Source organism: Haliaeetus albicilla, chromosome Z (assembly GCF_947461875.1).
Source record: "Haliaeetus albicilla chromosome Z, bHalAlb1.1, whole genome shotgun sequence".
Taxonomy (NCBI): Eukaryota; Metazoa; Chordata; class Aves; order Accipitriformes; family Accipitridae; genus Haliaeetus; species Haliaeetus albicilla.
Window position 1 is genome coordinate 42,339,986 of NC_091516.1, and position 21,782 is coordinate 42,361,767.

The window sequence follows — 21,782 nt, forward strand, 5'->3', positions numbered from 1 at the left end:
AATTATACATCAGAAGAGATTACAACTAACTGGTTAGGTTATGTATCTTCACTGAACTGGAGGGGAAGGAATGGTTTTATTGGGGACCTATTCTCATTAAATGTCTTAACCTTGTTGCTTCTATAGGCTTTTCATATCATCTCCATGCATATATTCAGCCAAGAAGTATTTTTCCTCCACTTTATGAAAGATAAAAGGCACCTGCAGTACAGAACTGCAAAAGATGTGTGTACTTGTACAAGAAAACTGCTGCATCTGCCCTGTTTTCAGTAAATGGCTATTGCAAACTGTGTTTTTTAGCGTGGAGTGCTTGTTTGATATGAAATATTTTCTTGGAGATGATCATAAAGAGAACAAATAAATACCAGTATTTATTCCATAATATGAACAGTGTTTCTGATACTAAACATTAAAAGCTGCTGCTGTAATTAAACCACAGTGGAGATTATTTTAAATGCTTGAAATATGTTAATTAAATGCATTCTTTAAATTTAAAACAACTCATGGGGAGTAGAATTAGTATATGAAAGCTACATTTTTTTTTTAATGTTTGTGCTGCTTTCCCAGCAGTAGAGAAAACATGTTTATAGTGATACGTGAACATTTAAAATGGACATGAACTTCAAACTTTTAGAGATTTGTTACCTTCCTTTTTTTTTTGCCTTTTTTTTTTACCACAGTTGAAGCTCCAGCATAGAACAAAAAGTGTATGTTTTTACCCCCATGTTCCTAACTGAAACTACACTAAATGTGGAGTACTAATCAGACAGGATGTTCAAGGTCTTCAGGGCAAAGTAATGTATTTGCCACTACCAGTCAAGAAAGCTCAGAGAGATGCAACAAGCAAATGCAATCCTTAAACATCATCAGTGAAGAGGGAACAGAATTTTGCCTCTTCTTAGGGTGTTACTAAGTTCCTGTATCTTTCATAAACAAAATTCAGAGGGCACTTGGAATGAGGCAGGGTATTCTTTATAGACACTGGCATGAATTTCAGAGAAAATAGCTCAGTCCAAGGTAAGATGAGGAACAGTGTCCACTGGGACAGTGTATTTTGGGACGTGATCTCTTAGTCACTTGTGGTGTGAGGGAAGATTTTAGATTTTGCCCTGTTTTGCTTCTGTGTCAAGAATGATGGGACCCTCTGACGGGACTGTTAGACTATTTTCTTACATGTGGTCAACTTATGGCCTTCTCATCCTTGAAACGATGTCTAGAAGTAATTGGTAATCTACTGACACAGATAGTAGGGTTTTATACTGGTTATACAAGCATAGTGATACTTGCAAAGATAATGCCATTTCTGAGCTAAGTTTACCAGTGAAGGAATAACTAGATACGTACTTTAACAGAAAAATACCTCATCTCATGTAAAACAAATGTGTGACCAAACAAATAATGCAAATCCTAAGAAAAAACATGCTGGAGACTAGAGTCCGGTTAAAAAAAAAAAAAAAGTCACATTTCAACAGAAGTGTTCAGTTTTTCTTTCAGATGTTTGTGTTTACTGTAAGTCAGATTGCAAGGAAGCGCTAGAATTCTCTTCAAAAGGCACCTCAATTCTGTGGTAGTCAACCATATTCAGAAGTACTGAGCTGTCAGAGCTTGGAAAATGGCAGCATGCCCAGCAAGGTTGCAACTGCAGCTACCAAGCCTTTAATTTTAAAAATGTGTCTGAGGCAGAATCTTTCTCATGGAAGTGGGAGCTTGACAAAATGTATGAGCTATAGAGAAAAGGATCTTATAGTAGGAATTGTTAGATGAATTTTAACCTATAGGCATTGGCACTGACTACCTATAATCGGGAGATAAACCCAACTCATTTGTCCTAAGGGTTCATCTGTACAAGAAAACCTACTCGTTACTGATTGTGTGTAGTGATGTGACTCTTGCGTACAATTTTATTACTGAAGAGCTGTGCTGGAATGGTACAACTGTCCCTTGTAAATCAGTGTAATTGGAACATTCAGTGAAGTTTGGAGAATTATTAAAGCATGTGAAATAATTCCTTATGCCTGCTTTTATCAGAGGCTGATGTTCTTGCGTTGGTCTAGCTGTGTGTGTCTGTCTGTGTAAGCTGTTACTGACTTCTACCTTGTTGTCTCTGCAACTTGGCTGACAAAACAGCGTGCAAGTCCTTGCTAATCTATTCAGTACAAAACCACCTCAGCTAGCACAAAATGCTCCTATCAGTTGCTGTCTGGCTGTGCTGAGGCAGATTAGGAGTGTGCTGTTCGGCTGGACCTTCTGTGGGACCAGAATCCTCCAGCAGGGAAGAAGTGAGGTTTCTAATCGCTCCTGCCGTGCGAAACACTTTTTTCCAAGTGCTAGCAGGCGATTCACACAGTGCAGTGGTGACAAGGGGCTTATGGAGGGATGGGCCCCTACGTGAGCACAAAATGCCTTAAGCCTCCTGTGGCTTCTAGAACAAAGGGGTAAGGGAACAACATTACATGATGGTGTGGAGTCATCCCTTATGGGATTACACGAAGGCTTTGCAGATGCTGGTAGATTTGCCTATGTGCAAGTTCAAAATGGGCAGGGGAGACACTGCAGCTGTGGTTTTCTTACCCTGTGCACATGAATGGAGAGAGAATATTAACACCTTGACTCACATGTCTCAGATGTCCCAGATATGGCATGGTGGATGCAAGAATGTGAAAAATGCTGCTCAGCCTAGCTCATGCCCTTTTCTGAACATCAGTGCCTTCTGCACATTATGGTCATTGTGGGATAAGGTGTGTGTTTCTTTGTACTTTCTAATTCTGGTTTTAGTTGGTGACTACCCCTGTGGCTTTTGGGTTGGCAGCACGCTTCCCTAGTGTATCTTCTGCTTAAGGCGGACTGATTAGGAAAACTTGGGTAAAACGATGTTTGGCTGAGTTTCAGTAAGCCTTTTAATGTGGCAGTATGGCATTTTACTTATAGTCCACCAGTATCAAACATCCTTCAATATTTAGTTTTTCCTTGTAAATAACCATCTCTTATTAAATACCTCAAGTTGAAAACATTTTCTCTCCCTTTAAGTCTGAACTGTCAGGCTGTTGGTACAATACATTCTAACAGCAAAGCGTAAAAAAATCACATTTGCATGTAAAAAGTACATTATTTTTCTCCTATAACAGGTCCTTTCCAGAATCCCTGGCAGTCTGGACTGATCTGTCTGGTCATGAATAACATTGTCATTTTAAAGTACACTGTGTACATTTATGTGAGTACACTCTCTGTGGGTGCCTACTCAATATAAGTGAACAGTGGATGAAATCTGAAGCAGAGAACAGAAATGTCTAAAGTAGACAATCATTTGTTTTTCTCCACTGTAATCCAATGCTTAAGTGTTCAAATAGGGATGATCTGTACCTAGCAGAAGTCACAGTGTGAAAGTGACACAGTTATTTTCTCTATTCATCCCTGCTCTGCTCAGTATCCTTTTATCTTAATGCATCACTTGGCTTAAAACATACACCCTCTGGAAAATTAAGAGCTTATTCCTGGACCAGAAGTGATGCTGTTGACACTGTTAGGAAAGGCACACGTTTACAAGTTCTGGGCCTCCCTGTGCCTGCTCTACAAAGAATACCTTACCTTCTGCTGCTAGGGTGGGCCCTGAATTTGCAGAAAAGGAAAAAAAAAAGCATCATAGTATGTAAAGAGGCACACAAGTGTCTGCATATGAACATTCAGGACAAGACTGCCAAAATTGAGGGTGCATGCACTTATTTAGCTTTCTGTAAGTACTTGGCAGGAAGAGCTAATAGAAGCTTCACCAAATTTCGCTAGGAACCCCACCTCAGGATGTCTAGATGTCTACATCAGCTGTCCTATGCAAGCTCCTTGCACCTAGGACTCTGTGCTTTATTACATGTGCCACCCATCATTGTTCTTCAAGAAGCCATGGGATATAAGCCTACCTAAGATTTCAGCCTTGGGGAATTAAAATCTTTGCTGTATCATTTTTCTGCTGCAGCCAGCAGGGAAAGTGGACATTAATCGCTAGATGGCAGTGTGAAATTCACCCTGAGTTCACTGACACTGGCTATGTGCAGGCAAGCACAGGTGTAACTAGCATAACTTACTCCATGCAACACCACTAACTTCACACCTGCTAATTAAACACGGAAGAGCAGCTGCTTGGTAAGTCAATACATAGCACCACAGAGGGCTCGAGCATAAGTATTCTGGGAGGGGCTAAATGGTAAATTTAGGGTAAATTTAGGTAAATTTAGGGGCTTCCCTAAAAATTGTTGGTGTTAATTAGAGAGCAATTTTTCATTAACTGAAATGATGTCTCCTCTGACACTAGACACCTTGTACCATATCTGGACTCTGTTGAGTCCTGGTGTTCTAAAAGGGCCATGTGACTAAACCCCTTTGCTCAGGGTGTGGGTTTTGTGGCCAGTTTACACCTTTTGGAGACGGGCGTCCAGCCAGAGTGCTACACTCCTGCATCTTCACAATCTGGGAAGTTTTGGTCCCCTAAAGCCAGCCTTGTTATGTTAAGTTTCTCTGGTCCCTCTGTAATGCAGTGGTGGCCATTACTGGCTGTTTCTTTGAATACGAGTTGAAAGACAAGAGGACCTGCTCCTGCTCTTTGGAAGTCAGGGGAGGACTTGGGCCTAATTGAGGAAATCGAGCATGCTACTGCAGGTGCAGAAGTGGTTGCATCACTCATTGGGAAGCAGGACTGGGGACTTTGGTGAAGAAGGGCAAAGACAGACCTTTCCTCCTCATCCACTGGTCTGTTGAAACTGAATCTTGGGGGTTGTCACCACAGTGCAGGGGTTTTAAGTGAATGAAGAGATGCCATGTGTGACTTTAGCCAAGCCAGCCTGAGCACCCAGAGCTACTTGGGCGCAGCTGCTTCATATGTGTGTATGCACTGAGCTGCTAGGACATGCTGCCATTATTGCTTCCCGTGGGTACAATGCTAGCTCTGGTACCTCTGCCCTTATCTGAAATTGTCAGGTGACAGGTGTAATGCTGCTATATCGGTACTGCTCATGAGCAGTGATCTTGCCACTGCAGCAGAAATCTTGCTGTGCTTGGGCTTCTCATTCTTTGCGGTTTGGGTTGCTTTGTATAGGTGTATTTGATTAATTACTTCAGTGGTTTCCTGTCCTGGTTTCAGCTGGGATGTAGTTAGCTGTCCTCCTAGTAGCTGGTACAGTGCTATGTTTTGAGTTCAGTATGAGAAGAATGTTGATAACACTGATGTTTTCAGTTGTTGCTCAGTAGTGTTTAGACTAGAGTCAAGGATTTTTCAGCTTCTCATGCCCAGCCAGGGCACCTGACCCAAACTGGCCAACAGTGTATTCCATACCATGTGACGTCCCATCTAGTTTAGGAACTGGGAAGGGGGGGGCAGGGATTCGCCGCTTGGGGACTGGCTGGGTGTCGGTCGGCGGGTGGTGAGCAATTGCCCTGCGCATCATTTGTACATTTCAATCCTTTTATTACTACTGTTGTCATTTTATTAGTGTTATCATTATCATTATTAGTCTCTTCTTTTCTGTTCTATTAAATCGTTCTTATCTCAACCCAGGAGTTTTACTTCTTTTCCTGATTTTCTCCCCCATCCCACTGGATGGGGGGGGGGGTGAGTGAGCGGCTGCGTGGTGCTTAGTTGCTGGCTGGGGTTAAACCACGACATTTCCTCATGTGTCCTGTCTGTTGTCCAAGTCGTCTTTCCAACAGACACAAGAACAGCTGAATAAATGCTTATGCTGCTACCAAGAAGCTTTAGAAGGAGGAAAAGAAAAGGAAAAGGGAGCTGTGTTTGTATTGTTGATGTACATCCCCTGCGCTTCCCCTTCTGCCAAAGTCTGTCACCAGGACAAGAAGGTGGCAGGTAGATAACCTTCTTCCCTTTTCAGAGCCAAGGTGCTTATGCACACCTGTCCCTGCTCTAGCTTCCAGCCACACCATGAATGTGGTGAGTTTTATTCCTGGTTTTACTACAGGACAGTGAGAACACACTCTCCCTGTACATCACAGCATATGGTGCTCACTGGCTCTGCTGGCTGCTTCTTGCACTGACAGCTTCTCTGCTGTAAAATGAGCCAAAATGACCACTTGCAGGTACCCACAGCCCAGGCGCATGGCCAGTGTGGAGGGGTCCCAAGCATATAACCCTTTGCAGCACTGTGCCAGCACTCTGCTACCAGTTGAGTGGTAGTGCCCATCATCTTGGTAAGTTGTTTTAGAGGTCTAGCCTGCAAAGACCCTGAGCTCAGCTGAAGGCTGCAAAAAAATGAGATAACTTCAGTGTTTTAAATAGGCACATGAAACCCAGAAACATCTGTTTTTAAAAACGCATTTTCAAGTGTCAGTGTTGATTGTTATTTAACTGAAAAATTAAAAACTTGTAAATTGAGAATCGAAAACTGCTTGGCTTCTGACATTCAAGGCAAAATGTATGGGAGAGATTTGTTTTAGGTGAGATCTGATTTTTTGTTAGAAGTGGATGTCTGGACAGAACCACAAAAGCTGGATGACTTCTGCTTGTCATTAGCAGTATCCCAGGCATAGCTAGGTCCCTCTCAGAGCTGAAATCTTCTTGTGTTACTGCAGAAGGAAGGGGAAGATGAGGGATGACTCGGTCCAGGGCAATCCAAAATCACTACTCATGCATCACTAACAATAGCTAAAAATATTACAGCAAACAATTTCAGGAGAGGCGCCTGCTGCTGAACCAGGGAGAGCCACCTAGCACACCCAGCAATTCTGTGCTTTTGCAGTTCCCTCCAGGTTAGTCTGTATTGACTTTCTCATTTCTTTTTTTAATTGCTAATACATTGGCGGTTCTGTGCTTGTCTGAGCTATGCAAGCTAAAAGTTACAGGGAGAGCAGAGGAAGGGAAAGATGAGGTATAACCCATTTTACTTCAGGATTGCTACTCAGCAGCCATGGCCAGGACATGACCCTCATTCCTGGGCTTTATATCCCATGCTGCCAGCTTTCAGCTGTCACTTTATAGCATGGGCTTTTTACAGCAGTAACCGCATGTCCTCCTATGTTTGAAAATGCCAGGTGTACATAGAGATGTCCCCCCACTCCAACAAATGCTAGCAGTCTCTTTGTCACCATTGGAGTTTCAACTTTCTGTTCCTCAACTCCCTGCCTGCATAGCAGATACAAGCAGCATAGGGCCATGCTTTCCCATGCTGCATTTAGCCTGTGTAGTGCTGGAGTTGATGAGATTTTTGCAGTGACTTCTAAAGGGCCCCTCTGCTCACAAGGGTCCTTATGGAAAAGGACCTAGCCATGAAGGCCCCCTGCAATGCCCCCAAGTCTTGGGCCAGTTGAAGAGATTGGGGTATGTGACTCCATTGAACCACCTCATCATAGCATCCCACCCATCACATGATGCCAGCAGATGAGTTGATAGGTCTAGGCATAAGGTAGCAGTCAGCTTAAATTTTACTGAAATAGAGGCATATAGATCCAAAGATTAACCACTATGCCTTGCTTGTCTCCTGTATCTGATGGCAGCATCCACTGCAAGAACAGGCACAGGGCAGCACTCAAAAAGGTCAGATAGGGTCACTCAGTGATTTGAATTCATAGGGAACCTGCTTAAGTGCGGATATTGTTTCAAAAGAGGGTGGGGATAGCAGAGAAGAAAAGGGCAGAAAAAAATGGAGGGTAATAAAAACCTAGCTCATAGCCTGAACGAGTATCATAGCATGGCCCTGAGAAACGTGCATAAAATATATCTGAGCAGCAGAGAAAAGAGTGTTTACAGTGATGCACAGATACTGTTTTATTTGCTTCCTCTTGCTCACAGGAACAGTGCTTTTTCATTAAACAAGGTAAGTCCCTGATAATTCCTCCTTACTGGAACAGTGCTTGGGATGCTGTGTTTGATACATTCACGCAGAAAAACAGCAACATTTGTGGTTACCAAGTAGAGGCATATCAGTTGGTTCACCAGTAATCTCCAAAGGAATAGTAATAATAATTTCAAGAAAGGATAAATTCTTTTTTCTTTGTCCTCTTCTGACAGAGAGCGGAGCTGGAACTTGGAGAATTTTTAAAAACTGTTTCTATTTCCTAGCACACTGTGACTTTAGGTCCTGTAAGAACGGTGTCCCTACTGGAACCATGCCATTACAAGGGTATGTGGTCAGTTTGGAATATTTTTGTAAGAGGACAAAATGATTTGATGAATTTTCAGTGTTCGTTTTGGCTCAAATTCTTAATAAAGGTTTGGCCAGAAAAGTAGGAGAGAAAGAGGTAGCTGGGGCACTTTTAGCTTTGTATCAAGATCTGGCATCTTAACAAACATAAAAAACTGACTGCTGAGAAGGATGAAAGCTCTCAGAAGTAAAGGATAGATCTGGCAAAACCTGTTAAAGGATTTTCAGTCATGAAAACGACTGAAATGACTGACTTTTCTTTAGGTTTGCTTTATTAACAACTCAGAGTTGGGCCACCACCGCAGTGAATGGCAACTTCCAAAAATTTCTCAGTCTTACATGCTTTTACCACCCATTATCCCAGTCCAAAGTCTTTGTAATTTTCCAGTCAATCTTGGTTCCCATGTCGTTATCATTCATCAATTTATCTCATCAATTCTCGTGTCCCGGTTCTTCTGAACTTAGTGGTCGTAAGCAGAAGGTCTTGGGTCACCACAATCACTTACCTTCTTACACATCAAAGATCACCTTTGAACTTCTGAAAATCACTCAGGTTATTCTATTGATTTATCTTGTTCTAAAGTTAATCACTTACTCCCATGCCTTAGGTTTAAGATGTATGCTCCTTCTTCTGTTGATTCAGCTTGACTGGGTTTTTAGCCAGCCATGTGGGGGCTACACATAGGACAAATAAGCAGTTTATGCATATTGTTTTATAAGCAACTGCATTCTATTAATCACATCTAAAGCAATCTCTAATCATTAGTTATATGTCTGATACAAATAGTCTTAGAAACAATGAGGCTTAAGGCCTAGTTCTTTTTACAATTCCCTCATTTTGTTTTTCATTGCATTCCTGTGATCATATTGATAACTCCGCATTTCTCTATCTTCTGTATTATCCTAGAGCTACAACTTACACAGCATTGAAACAAAACAATATCACACATACTACCGTGATTATAACAACAAAGACTATTACAATTAGTTTTTTCACCTAAGTAGTCAAATTTGGAAACCAAGACATTAATCAAGAGAATGTGTCAGAAAATCCCCAGTATGTGTCACCTCTTTGAATTTGTTGCATTGTAGCACTAACATCCCAAATTTTCTGGACATCTGTTATTAATTCTTCCGATCGATCAGTATACATAGAGCAACTGGTATTTAGGACAGTATAAACTCCACCTTGTGAAGCCAGAATCATATCTAAAGCCATTCAGTTTTGTATAGTCATTTTTGAAAGTTCAGTTACCTCTTTCCAGAGAGTGAAAAGTCCATGACCAGTTGAATTTGCTAATTTTTCAATTTCTCCAGAGACATTTAAGACTGCTTTTTCCAATTCACTTACTCCTAAAGCTGGAATTAACCACCTAACAAATGAATGGAATCCTGTTGGTCTTTCAATCAAGGGATTTAGAGTTCTTCGGGTTTGAATTAAAAAGGTTCTATGCCATGTTGCACTTGACACAGCTTTTGGGTGGATTTCTAAATCTGTAGACATTACTCCTAGGGTATAAATACCTCCCCAATCTGGAGGCAAAGCTTTATAAGCTTTGCTCCCACATAACCAAAAAATACCCAAGTCCTCAGCTGCTTGCCAACTTAAATGCAATCCTGAGTTGATAGAAGTTGTGTTTTGGCATTGAGTCCAATTTCCTATAAATGAATGATTTTTCCATAAATGTTGATTATCAACACTTGGGGGATAGCATCTTTGTACACAGTGGACTTGTAAATAGTTTCCTGAATTTGATAGTCTAACTTCCCAAATTTGTTCTTCATAAGATTTGGAAAAAGTAGTATTAAGCCAGGGGTTTTTTTTTTCCAGTTTGCACTTTTAGGAATCGGTATTCCTACTAACTGAAATCCTTGATTCACTGTCTTTGGTAGAGCAACACAAATCTAACATTCACTTAAATTTAGATTATTAGTAAAAGATTTCATCAATGACACATGCATATTGTTGTTCCAGGCATTTTCTACTTGGTGAACATCTCTAAGTTTCCGTACAAATTGTTTTAACACATTCAGAGATAACATGTTATAATATGAATGAGGATAATCCATGTGACAGTGCCAAAAATTCCACTGAAGATTAGGTCCCCATTTGATTATTATAATCCTAAATTTGAAGGTAAAATGATTGCTCGATAGATGGAATCGATGACAGCACCAGTCTCCCTTACCATAAATTCCCCACATTTGATGGTCAAAGCACCATGTTCCAATTCCCCATGTTTGTTCTTGAAGGTGAATATGATATACACGATAAATTCTTGGAATGCCATATCCCCACCACTGTTTAGAAAAGCCATGACCATTGGACCAAGTATCTCACGAATCGCCAAGTCTACTTCTAACATTGGCACAGAATTCGAGAGAATTAAGAAGTGGATAAATAGGGTCTCTCTGTCTGGTCTTTGGATAACTAGCCAAAAAAATTACCTGTCCAGGCTTTGCCTGTAGGCCTGTAGTTTGGCTCGAAATTTGAAAAGAACAATCACTATATGTAATAACAGTTCTATTGGTACGGGCATCTCGATAGCGCAATGCAAATTTTGTCCACAAGGTGTCACTCCAGGGTAAAATACAAACAAGTACAAAAAGGAATAATACTTTACAATTGTCCATTATTCTTCAGATTCTTTGCGGGCATGCGAATGACCGATCCAAGTTTCTTTCGCAGATACCTTGACGGTATAAGAAGAAGTTAGTGGAACAGTATAAGGTCCTTCCCATTTTGGTTCAAATCTGTTTTTTCTTTTGAAATTCTTTATATAAACTTTGTCCCCGGCCGTATATCATGAACTTGGATTTCAGGGCTTATTCCCTGATACCAGTAGACATGGTTACACATTTGGAAAAAAGAATTTTGCAGATACAAAAGGTATTGTGTTACCTGTTCATCTCCATCCAAGAGGTTAGTCTTTGCTGGCACATATGTACCTGGAACAGCAAGTATTCTCCCAAAAAGGATCTCAGCCCGAGAAACTCTAATTAGTTGCCTTGGAATATTCCTAATATCCCACAAAACTAAATTTAGAGCCTCGGGTCATTTCAAACTAGTCTATTTACAAACTTTTACTAACTTCTCCTTTAATGTCTTATTCATTCGTTCTACCTGACCAGATGATTCAGGATGATGTGGAGTATGAAATTTATTAAAAATCCCCAAAGAATTATAAATCTGAATCATGATAGCAGCTGTGAAATGACTCCCTGACCTGAGTCAATTACTTCAGGAACCCCATACCTTGGAATGATTTCTTTCAATAAGGCTTTTATTACTGCCTTAGAATCATTTTTCCTAGTCAGGAAAGCTTCTAACAATCCTGATAGCTGATCAACAATCACTAACATGTAAGAGTACCCCATTGTTTTTGGCATGTCTGCATAATCAATTTGGAGTTTTTGAAAAGGAAAGGTGGCTGGAGGTATTTTCCCACTGGGAGGTTTAATTCGTACTGAAGCATATTGTCTGCAAAGCTTACATCCTTCACAAATTCTTTTCGCTGCTGTATAAATTCCCGGGGCTGCCCAGAGACTCTGGATTCGGAGCGCTAGGTTCTCCAGTCCCCCATGTGTCCTCTCGTGGTGCCACCGCGTTATCGGTAATAAATACCTTTTTGGAAGGAGGGGTTTGTTATTCAGAATCCACTGCCCTTCTCGCCAGTGGGCTCCCAGCTGAGTCCATTGTTTTTCTTCTTCAGGGAGGTCTTCATACAGCTTATTCACGTCTGGGAGCTCAAATGTTATTTCATGTTGTGACAGAGACATAACAGACACGACCTGCCGTGCTGCTGCACTAGCAGCTTGTTTGGCTAGAGAATTTCCCTTTGCGATCATGTCTTGTCTCTGAGTGTGTGCCTTTATATATGCCTTGTCCGTGGGCAACAGTTTTTACTGCCAAAGTCAGAAAACCCCTTTCCTTCCATAAAATCCCCATAGCATGACAAACACCAAAGGCATATTTAGAATCTGTATAAATGTTAACTCTTACTCCAGTTGCATATCTAGCAGCTTCAGTTAGAGCAATTATTTCTGCTCCTTGTGCACCTAAAGGTGCAGGCAAAGATCCAGCCAACAGTACCTGTGTTTCTGTGGTGACTGTGAAACCAGTACATCTTCGACCTTCTTCACAGTAAGATGAGCTATCCATGAAGAGGTTCAAATCAGGGTTATCTAAAGGTTGATCTCTCAGGTCATCTCACCGCGGCTTGCTGGTTTCACTTACGAAATAAACACAATTGTGGTTATCTTTTTCTCTGTCAGAGGGTAAAGGCATTAAAGTTGCAGGGTTTAAAGTATTGCACCTTTCCAGTTTCAAATTATCAGCTAATAAAAGAATAATTTCATATCTATGTGCCCGTTGTGGAGACAAAGCTTTCTTCATATATTGCTTTAAAAAAATTTCTACCTCATGGAGTACACAAACAGTTAGTGGATGACCTAAAACAATTGTTCTGGTTTTCTCAACTATTTCAGCTGCAGCTGCTATTGCTCTGATACAAAAAGGAGTTCCTTTAGTCACTGAATCCAATGTAGAAGAAAAATAAGCAATGAGTCTCTCATGTGGTCCTAAACTTTGTACTAACACTCCCTTTGCAACCCCTTTTGCTTCATCACAATATAATTTAAAAGGTTTTGAATAATCAGGAAATCCTAACCCTGGGACAGATAAGAGTGCAACCTTTAAAGTATGAAAGGTTTTCTCCCTCTCAGTGCCCCAAGCGATTGGTTCCATTTCCTCATTTTGAGTTGCTTCATGCAGAGGTTTAGCTATTTCACTGAATCCCGGGATCCAAGGACGGCAAAATCCTACCTGTCCTAAAATCCTCTCAACTGTTTTTTCGTCACTGGTCTAGGTATTTCTTGAATTGCTTGAACTCTTTCAGGATCTACTTCTCACTTTCTGGGCTTTAATATAAATCCCAAATATTTTACTTGCTGTTTGCAAAACTGCAATTTAGATGGAGATGCATGGTGTCCCTTTTTAACAAGTTGGATAAACAGATATTCAGTATCCCAAATACAATCATTCTCAGTTTTACTTGCCAATAATAAATCATCAACATATTGCACCAAGATCGATTTATTTGGAAAAACTAAATCTTGTAAATCATTCTTCAAAATCTGAGAAAAAATTGTTGGTGAGCTGGTAAAACCTTGTGGTAGCCTGGTCAAAGTAAGTTTTTTCCCTTGCCAAGTAAAGGCAAAAATTGGTTGGCTTTCTTCGGCAACTGGAATACTAAAGAAAGCTCCAGTAAGGTCAAGCGCTGTGAAATACTGTGCCCAGACTGGAATCTGGGTTAAAATCAGACTAGGATCCGACACCACAGGGTGTGGAGCAATTACATGCTCATTCACTGCTCATAAATCTTGAATGAATCTATATTCAGGATCTCCATCCTTATCTGTCCTATGTTTACTCACTGGCAAAATTGGAGTATTATAGGGACTATGGCATTCTCTCAAAATCTCCTTTTCTAAAAAATGCACAATTTGTTTCCTAATGCTAGGAATGGCTTCATTTATAACTGGATATTGCCAAATTGAAGGAGGAGTCCCTCCTTTTGTTTTTATCACAACTGGTTCAGCAGATTTTAATAATCCTACTTCATCTCCTGATGTACTCCAAAATTCTCTGGGAACTCCAGCTAATTCAGGTGGTATTTTTGAATCACAACGTTTTTGTTCTTTAACTTGGATTACTTCAGAACCCATTACAATTAATCGGATCCCTGTAGGTGCCAAAGAGAAAAACGTGCCAATTCCTGGAAGAGGTCTCATCCCAGAAGGGAAATGGGAGAGTCTGGAGAAACTACCAATCTTCCCCAGACTAATGTTCCATTCAAGACTACTGGTAGAGGAGTGGACAAATATTTTATCTCTTCTCCCCCCACCCCCTGTATTATCATAGCTTCATTTAACATCTTCGGGATTTCAAAATTTAACAAAGACAATGTCGCTCCCGTATCTACTAGGAAAGTAACAAGAATACCATTTACCTTTGCAGAAATCTGACCACGCTCATCTACCTTGATTCCAACAGGTTCCATTGCTCTTTTAGTTTCCAGAGAAAAGGAGTACCATTCTTTACCGTGAATGAGGTCATGGGGGTCGGGCAGGTGGAAGTCCTCCTGAGGTTGCAACAGGTCTCAGTGGACACTCTCTTTGCATACATCCTAAATTTCCACAATAAAAACACTCTAAAGAGTTAGCATGTTGGGAAACAGTGGGAACTCTTTTTTGCCCCCCTCTTCCTCTAAATCTCCCCCGAGAAAATCCCCGACCTCTCATTTGTGGGTTAAAATTCTGAGTAATTGCTGCAGCTAACAGCCCAATTTCTCTCTCTTTCTCTTTCCGCTCTCACTTTCTTTCAATTTTTAATTTCTCTTCTTCCTGTTTTTGTCTTTCTTCAGCTATTCCATCAAAAACAAAGGCAGCAATACTTAGAATTTTAGCTAATGTCTCACCCTGCCAACCTGGCATATGTTTCTTAAATATTTACTTATGTCTGGAGCAGATTGATCTACAAAAACAGATAGCTAAAGGCTCCTGGAAATTGTCACGGGTCATGCCCCCATAGTTCAATAAAGTTGTCTTCAGTTGTCCCCAGTAATCACTCGGATGTTCATCAGGTCTCTGCCTACATTCTAAAACCTTTGTCCAATTAGTTACTCTCTCACCAGCTTGGTGAACTGCTTCTATTAATTGTTGAATGGCAGCTCAGTGAGCCCTAGTTCCTTCTGTAGTTGCGAGATTCCATTCTGGATATTGTTCAGGCCATGGGTTTAACCCCTGACCTTTCTGAGCAATTTCTCTATCCTTTTCAAAAATCTTTTCTCTTTCCTCTGCCTGAAATAATTCTCGCAGCGAAGTCCTCATACCATTCCAACTAGGGTTATAATCAGTGACAATTCCCGATAACAATTGAGCACATTTTTCAGCATCATCATGCAGCCAAGGCATCTTCGACTGCCAAGCTACCAAATCACCTTGCTTCCAAGGTTCTTGCCTCATTACTGCAGTTACTGCAGGAACTTTAGCAGGTGCACCTGGACCTGCTCTTGGGTTTGGGATGTAGTCCAAATGCATTGGGTACACGCCAACACCCTTAGAGAAAAGTTCAGTTCCCTCAGCCTCAGGGGCTGAGGGAAGTAAACTTTTCCTCATTTTCAGCAAGGGAGTTTTCCTCCTTTGTTGTGCCCAATTATACCAAATATACCAATAATCAATATCATGATGTCCGGACTCTTCCAAAATCATTCTCAAAAACTTCTGCTTATGGGGTTTAAATGTTCCCTTAGGAGGCCACTCATCCACTGGCCCTTCTCTTCTATTTCTTGTCAGGAATGGCCATTCCTCTTGGCACAATATTATCAATTACCTTTTTTGCAATGCCTGTGCCAAGGGTATCTTTTTCCAATTTTCTAAAACCTCAGAAAGGGGTGTCCCCCTTTCAACACTGGGTGCTGACCCCATCTTTCTTAATATTTTTTTGCAAGTTTAAACACAAGAGTTTCCCAGGATAATTTTATCTGGAACTACCCATGCCCAAGTCTCTTGGGTGAACTTACCTGATTATTTCTGCCGGCAATTGAGCGTTGGTAATGGGTTTGTCCAGAGAAATATCCAGTTGCTCTCTTTCTCTCTTGTGTCCTAGAGTCCCATCTGGGTCACCAATTCTGTTAAAGGATTTTCAGTCATGGGTATCTTTAGGTTTGCTTTATTAACAACTCAGAGTTGGGCCACCACCGCAGTGAATGGCAACTTCCAAAAATTTCTCAGTCTTACATGCTTTTACCACCCATTATCCCAGTCCAAAGTCTTTGTAATTTTCCAGTCAATCTTGGTTCCCATGTCGTTATCATTCATCAATTTATCTCATCAATTCTCGTGTCCCGGTTCTTCTGAACTTAGTGGTCGTAAGCAGAAGGTCTTGGGTCACCACAATCACTTACCTTCTTACACATCAAAGATCACCTTTGAACTTCTGAAAATCACTCAGGTTATTCTATTGATTTATCTTGTTCTAAAGTTAATCACTTACTCCCATGCCTTAGGTTTAAGATGTATGCTCCTTCTTCTGTTGATTCAGCTTGACTGGGTTTTTAGCCAGCCATGTGGGGGCTACACATAGGACAAATAAGCAGTTTATGCATATTGTTTTATAAGCAACTGCATTCTATTAATCACATCTAAAGCAATCTCTAATCATTAGTTATATGTCTGATACAAATAGTCTTAGAAACAATGAGGCTTAAGGCCTAGTTCTTTTTACATAACCTCTGAATGCTGACTCCAAAGTGGAGTGGTCTGGGAAGGTGAGATTAACAAGACAGTCCTGGTTTTGCCGAAGTCCAGATAGGTTTCCTGACAGAAGGAAAAGTGTAGCAATATGTAAGAATTCTGTGCAGTGCCTGCATGCATATGTCTGACTGTGTACAAGTACCAATCAGGTCAACTTCTTCACAGCACCTGTCTGGCTTCCAAAAAGATTTTGGGAATGTGCAAAATCTGTTACAGATGGCCTTGGGAGAAGGCAGTAGTTTCAGGGAACATGCACATGAATATGGGGATGCCACTGCTCAGGAAAGATGGCAGATGTGACATCTACACCTGAACCGCATGTCTAAAAAATGGAACAGCTTCTGCAGCTGCTGGTTGCCAGTAAAGTATGGGCATGGCAGTGTAGCATTCGCATTGCACATCCTAGCAGTGTTGAGCATTCAAAAGGAGGAGTTCTAGTAAAAGTTTAAACTGATGAAGAGCATTTTATAGCATATTTAGTTGTGCTTAGCTCATGTCCTGGTTTCAGCTGGGATAGAGTTAATTGTCTTCCTAGTAGCTGGTACAGTGCTATGTTTTGAGTTCAGTATGAGAAGAATGTTGATAACACACTGATATTTTCAGTTGTTGCTAAGTAATGTTTAGACTAAAGTCAAGGATTTTTCAGCTTCTCATGCCCAGCCAACGAAAAAGCTGGAGGGGCACAAGAAGTTGGCACAGGACACAGCCAGGACAGCTGACCCAAACTGGCCAACGGAGTATTCCATACCATGGGACATCACATCTAGTATATAAACTGGGGGGGCGGGGGGGATCGCCGCTCAGGAACTAACCGAGCGTCGATCGGCGGGTGTCGAGCAATAGCACTGTGCATCATTTGTATATTCCAATCCTTTTATCATTACTGCTGTCACTTTATTAGTGCTATCATTATTATAACTAGTTTCTTCTTTTTATATTCTATTAAACCATTCTTATCTCAACCCACAAGTCTTACTTCTTTTCCCGATTTTCTCCCCCATCCCACTGGGGCTGGGGTGGGGAGTGAGTGAGTGGCTGCGTGGTGCTTAGTTGCTGGCTGGAGTTAAACCACAACAGCTCAGTTTAGCTTCAAGGCCAAACACAGTTCCCATAGGAGGGATGTATCTGCTAAAAATTCAAGCCCCGCTCTCCTCCAGTGGGATGCTTGTACTCCATTGCAAAGGCTCTAAATGAGCGGCAGAGTGGGGCTCTAAATGAGACCCACTAAGCAAAGCCATCTTATGTTCCTGATGACTCCAAATTCGCTTGTGCTGTTCATCAGTGCTTTGGACACTTCAAGCTGGATTGTGAGACGCTGTCAGTAGGCCTGGGAACATAGAAGGATGCAGTTCATGAGAAATATTTATCTGGAAATACCATTTTCTACCTAGCATCCAGCCACAGGAGTCCCAGAGCCTTTGTGTTTTCTGGTCTGCTGCCATGGCAGAACAGGTGTACTTGGTGCAGATGCCAAAACAAAACAGAAGAAGGTAAGTATGCAAAGTTCTTTTAGGTCTTTTCTTATAAATTAGAAAGCAGCAAGACTGTCTTTCTCTGTTTGATTTTAAAAGCTTTCTTTACAGATCATGCTGAACACAGCCAGTAAGCAGCTCCATATGATGTTGAACGACTACTGAACAAGAGGAGGCAGAAAAGCAGCAGTTAGAAAAGTGCAGTGGGAGGCCCTGACATGTACCAGTGTACAAATTTAACATTTGAGGATGTATGCAATCACAGTTCCATATTTATCTTATGATGGCCAGACTGATCCAAGCAACTGATTTATGCAAGTTTTATACCATTGTGGTGACAGCATCCCTTACCTCCAAATGCAAAGCTGAACCATCAAACCAACAAGGAGCTAGGGTTGCATGTAGTGCAAGAAGGTGCCCAACCTTGGTAACGACAAGTCGAAGCAAAGTGAAGCAGAGATCACTCCCTCAAATGGATGAAGCCTGGTAGGGATAGCACTGAAACAAGCAAAAACATTATTTCAGTGGGCTTTCAGTAGCCCACAAAGCAGTGAAAGATTTCAGGGAGATTAATGGACTAAGTGGCTCCTCATGCAACAGTTTTACCACTGAGGAACCCTGCTGTAGGACGTCACTATTCAGTTTACTATCCAAACTTGTCCTGCTCTGCTCCAGACGCTGAACCCTTTTACAGTGGCAGGGAGAGGAACCACACAAGTCTACACAAGCATCTCTTCCCTATTTCAGAGAATTTTATTGCTTCCAGGCACAAACTTTATCATATTTCATGTTGGGAAAATTCATGAATTTTTCTGCTGTTTCTCACTGTGGCTTATACAATGGCCTAATTAGCTGTGAGATCTGGGCCTCTAATCCCTTGCCTGGCTCTGACCTTGAATGACCTCGGGTAAGTACATTTTAATTTCTCAGCCTGTGTTTACCCATCAGGAAAATACTAATGTTGAATTTTTTTTCCTCATGGCTTTATAGAAATTCTCACCTCTGGATTATTCTGCTGCATGGGAGAGAAAGAATGAGAAACACGATTATGGCAGGCTCTTCCCTTAGAGAAAGAAGGATCCAGCCACACCAGAACTTTATAAACCTCACTAAAATATTTCTTTCTCATTCTGCCTGTGGAATAACAGCATGTGGGTTTGAGAAATAATATTGTTCAAAACAAGGACAGTACAAGTTATTAATTATCAAGTTAATCCTAAGAAGGTAAGAATATTTTCTACTGGTGGCCATGACCTTGGAAATGACCTTCAAATTCTGTTATGCACCTCTTTTCATACTCAGCCAGAGTTGCCACATGCTCATCTCTGAAAGCCTGTGTGTCTTACATTTGCAGAGAAGATTATCAGCAAAATTCCCACTGAAGGATGTAATGCAGCTGCATTTTACATACTATCACACATGCAGGCATATTCTAATGTGATTCCAGAAGTACCAAGGCTTTTACCTATACTGTCTCATTGTATATAGATACTGGCCTTAAGGCAAGAAAACAGTATATAATAACAGAATTATTTTTAATTTTGGACTCGAGCCTACAAAGATGGAGAAGAGGCCACAGAATTGTGCTTGGCTGCCACAGGCACCGGGGGTGTTTCAGAAAAGTCGTGTGCTGAGGGGCTCACCAGCATGTGCTGGACCATGTGCACTCAAGGGATATCTGTGTGAGTAACACCTAATAGAGGCAGGAAAGGTTATTAAACCATTTTGCAACTGAAGCATGGAGAGACAAGATGATTAGCCCAAGGTGTTCCATGACCAAAGACCGAATCTTCCAGATTCCAGTGACATGCCTGGGTTGCAGTCTGTATTTTACCGGGTGCATTGGGAGAAGGTCTTGTGGGAGGCCACTCCACCAGAAACAGGGTAAAACTGAGCACAGGCCAACACAGCGTTGTAGTCCTCAGAGGCAGCTACGTACACAGGGAAACACAGCCTCGCACAGAGAAAAGACATTGCTAGCCAGCTGAGTTACCAGCTTGCAAGTTAGCTTGGTCTTCTAGGGACTGGAAGGCAGCATTAGCCAAGAGCACCTGGTCTGTATGCTGCATCTGGGTGAGCCAATTGCCATTTGCATTTAAAAATGCCGATGCTAAAATAAAGCAGTAGTTCACACGTGACCCACTGCCCCGCTCTGTGCACTGTTACTGTGAAATGCTGGAGATACCACATTCATATTTTGGTAGTGAGTTTTACGACAGCCGCTGATCTATCTTCAGTTTTTTGTCATCTGTGGTGTGCTTCTTGCAAACTCCTTGCACAGTCACAGACCTTTCCCCTGCTTTCAGAAGCAGTGAAGCCGTTGCTCCCCATCAGTCAAAATGACCCCCAGTTTCTCCTACAGCTTATCCAATGCACAGGTATTGCTTGCTTCCAGTGAAAATGCCCACAACCCACTGGACTTTTAGACAGACTGGATCCAGGTCACCCTCTCAGTAGGCACTGTGTTTATAAAACTGCATGGGGCCAAGGTGAAGATGGAAGTTAAGCAGGTGGCCAGAGTACAGGGCACAGAAGTGCACACAAGCATGTAAGGGGGAGAAGCAGAGGCTATATAATACAATTGACATGGGAGGGAGGTGGTGCAAGGAATGAGGTTGGCACTTCCTCCTTTCAACACCCGACTGTTCATTCCTGCCTTTTGCTGCAGCTTGATGCTTAGGCCACTCTGGTGTGTGGGCCCTCACGGCCTTCCAAACAGACTAACGAGGAGGTACTTCACCAACGTGAATGTACGAGAATTGCAGGGCTGGGGCAGACATATGGGGGCTGTGGTGTAAGGTAGTGAAGATGGAAGTGTTGGACTGGCAAAGATTAAAGACGGAGGAATGCCATGAGCAGGGTAGGAGATGAAAACTTAAGAGGAAAATGAAGGCAGGTGGGAGTAGCGTGGACAGAGAAGGTGAGGGAGATGGTGCTGTTCCAGATGAAATCTGAGGGAAGGCCAGGAAGTCATGGTAAGAAAGGCAGCACAGAATCAAGACGCTTGATGTATGTACCCCATACAGCTGAACCAGGGAAGGCATGGCGCCATGCTGCAGGTTTTTCACCGATCTCAAGACTATCCTGCTTTCATGACAGGGCAGGAAGCAACCATGATGGGACGAAAAGTTCTCATGGTGTGGAGAGACCGAGACACTTGTCTGGAGTGTGATGACAGACGGCACGTGGGGCCGCGGTCGCGGCCGCCGCCGCCGCCTCCTCCTCCTCCTCCTCCTCCTCCTCCTCCTCGACTGAGCCGGAGCCCGACTGGAGGACACTTCCGGCAGGAGTGCTCTGCAGGTCTGACAAAGGGGGAAAGGGGAAAAAGTAAGAAGGAGATCAACCTTGTGCCTGCCCTGGAGTCCGCAGCCCGAAAGCCGTCCGTTCCCCACGGCTGGCAGAACGAGTAACGCCATCAGCGACTGAAAAATTGGCTCGGCGCATGCGCCCTGGCCTCCGCCACTCTTTCCCCCTCATAAAAGCTGATTGAACGCGCGTCCGCCGGTCAGGCCGGTCCTGGTGGTTTCCCCGTCGAGACCTGTTACCTGGGCCGCAGCCTCCCCCGCCGCCAGCCCTCCCGGGGTGCCCGGCCGGGGAGGCCCTGGGGGCCCTGCAACCAGCGCGGGACCGCCACCGCTTCGGCGGGGCATTTCCTCTTCCTCCCGACGTGCGGCCGGGGCGGGAGGAGGAAGAGGAGGAGGAAAGGGAAGGGGCCGGCTGCGCTTCGGAGCGTCGGGCAGCCCCGGCGCCGCCGTCGCTGCTGCAGCGGGCGGAGCGGCGCGGGAGGCGGTGCCAGCAGACGTCGCGGCCCAGAGTCACCGTGTCACGGTGCCCGGGAAGCCTCTGCCGCCGGATC

At 42.7% G+C, this 21,782-nt stretch overlaps 1 long non-coding RNA gene across 1 annotated transcript; it reads right to left on the bottom strand.

Moving 5' to 3' along the window:
• Positions 1–9,098: 9,098 nt before the first annotated feature.
• On the bottom strand, positions 9,099–21,765 carry LOC104324098 (uncharacterized). Its single transcript, XR_011323262.1, has 5 exons — positions 21,472–21,765; positions 20,944–21,228; positions 18,278–18,424; positions 14,150–17,781; positions 9,099–10,831 (listed from the first exon to the last, which is right to left on the bottom strand). It is a non-coding gene; the product is annotated as an uncharacterized lncRNA (long non-coding RNA).
• Between the last annotated feature and the right edge of the window lie 17 nt (positions 21,766–21,782).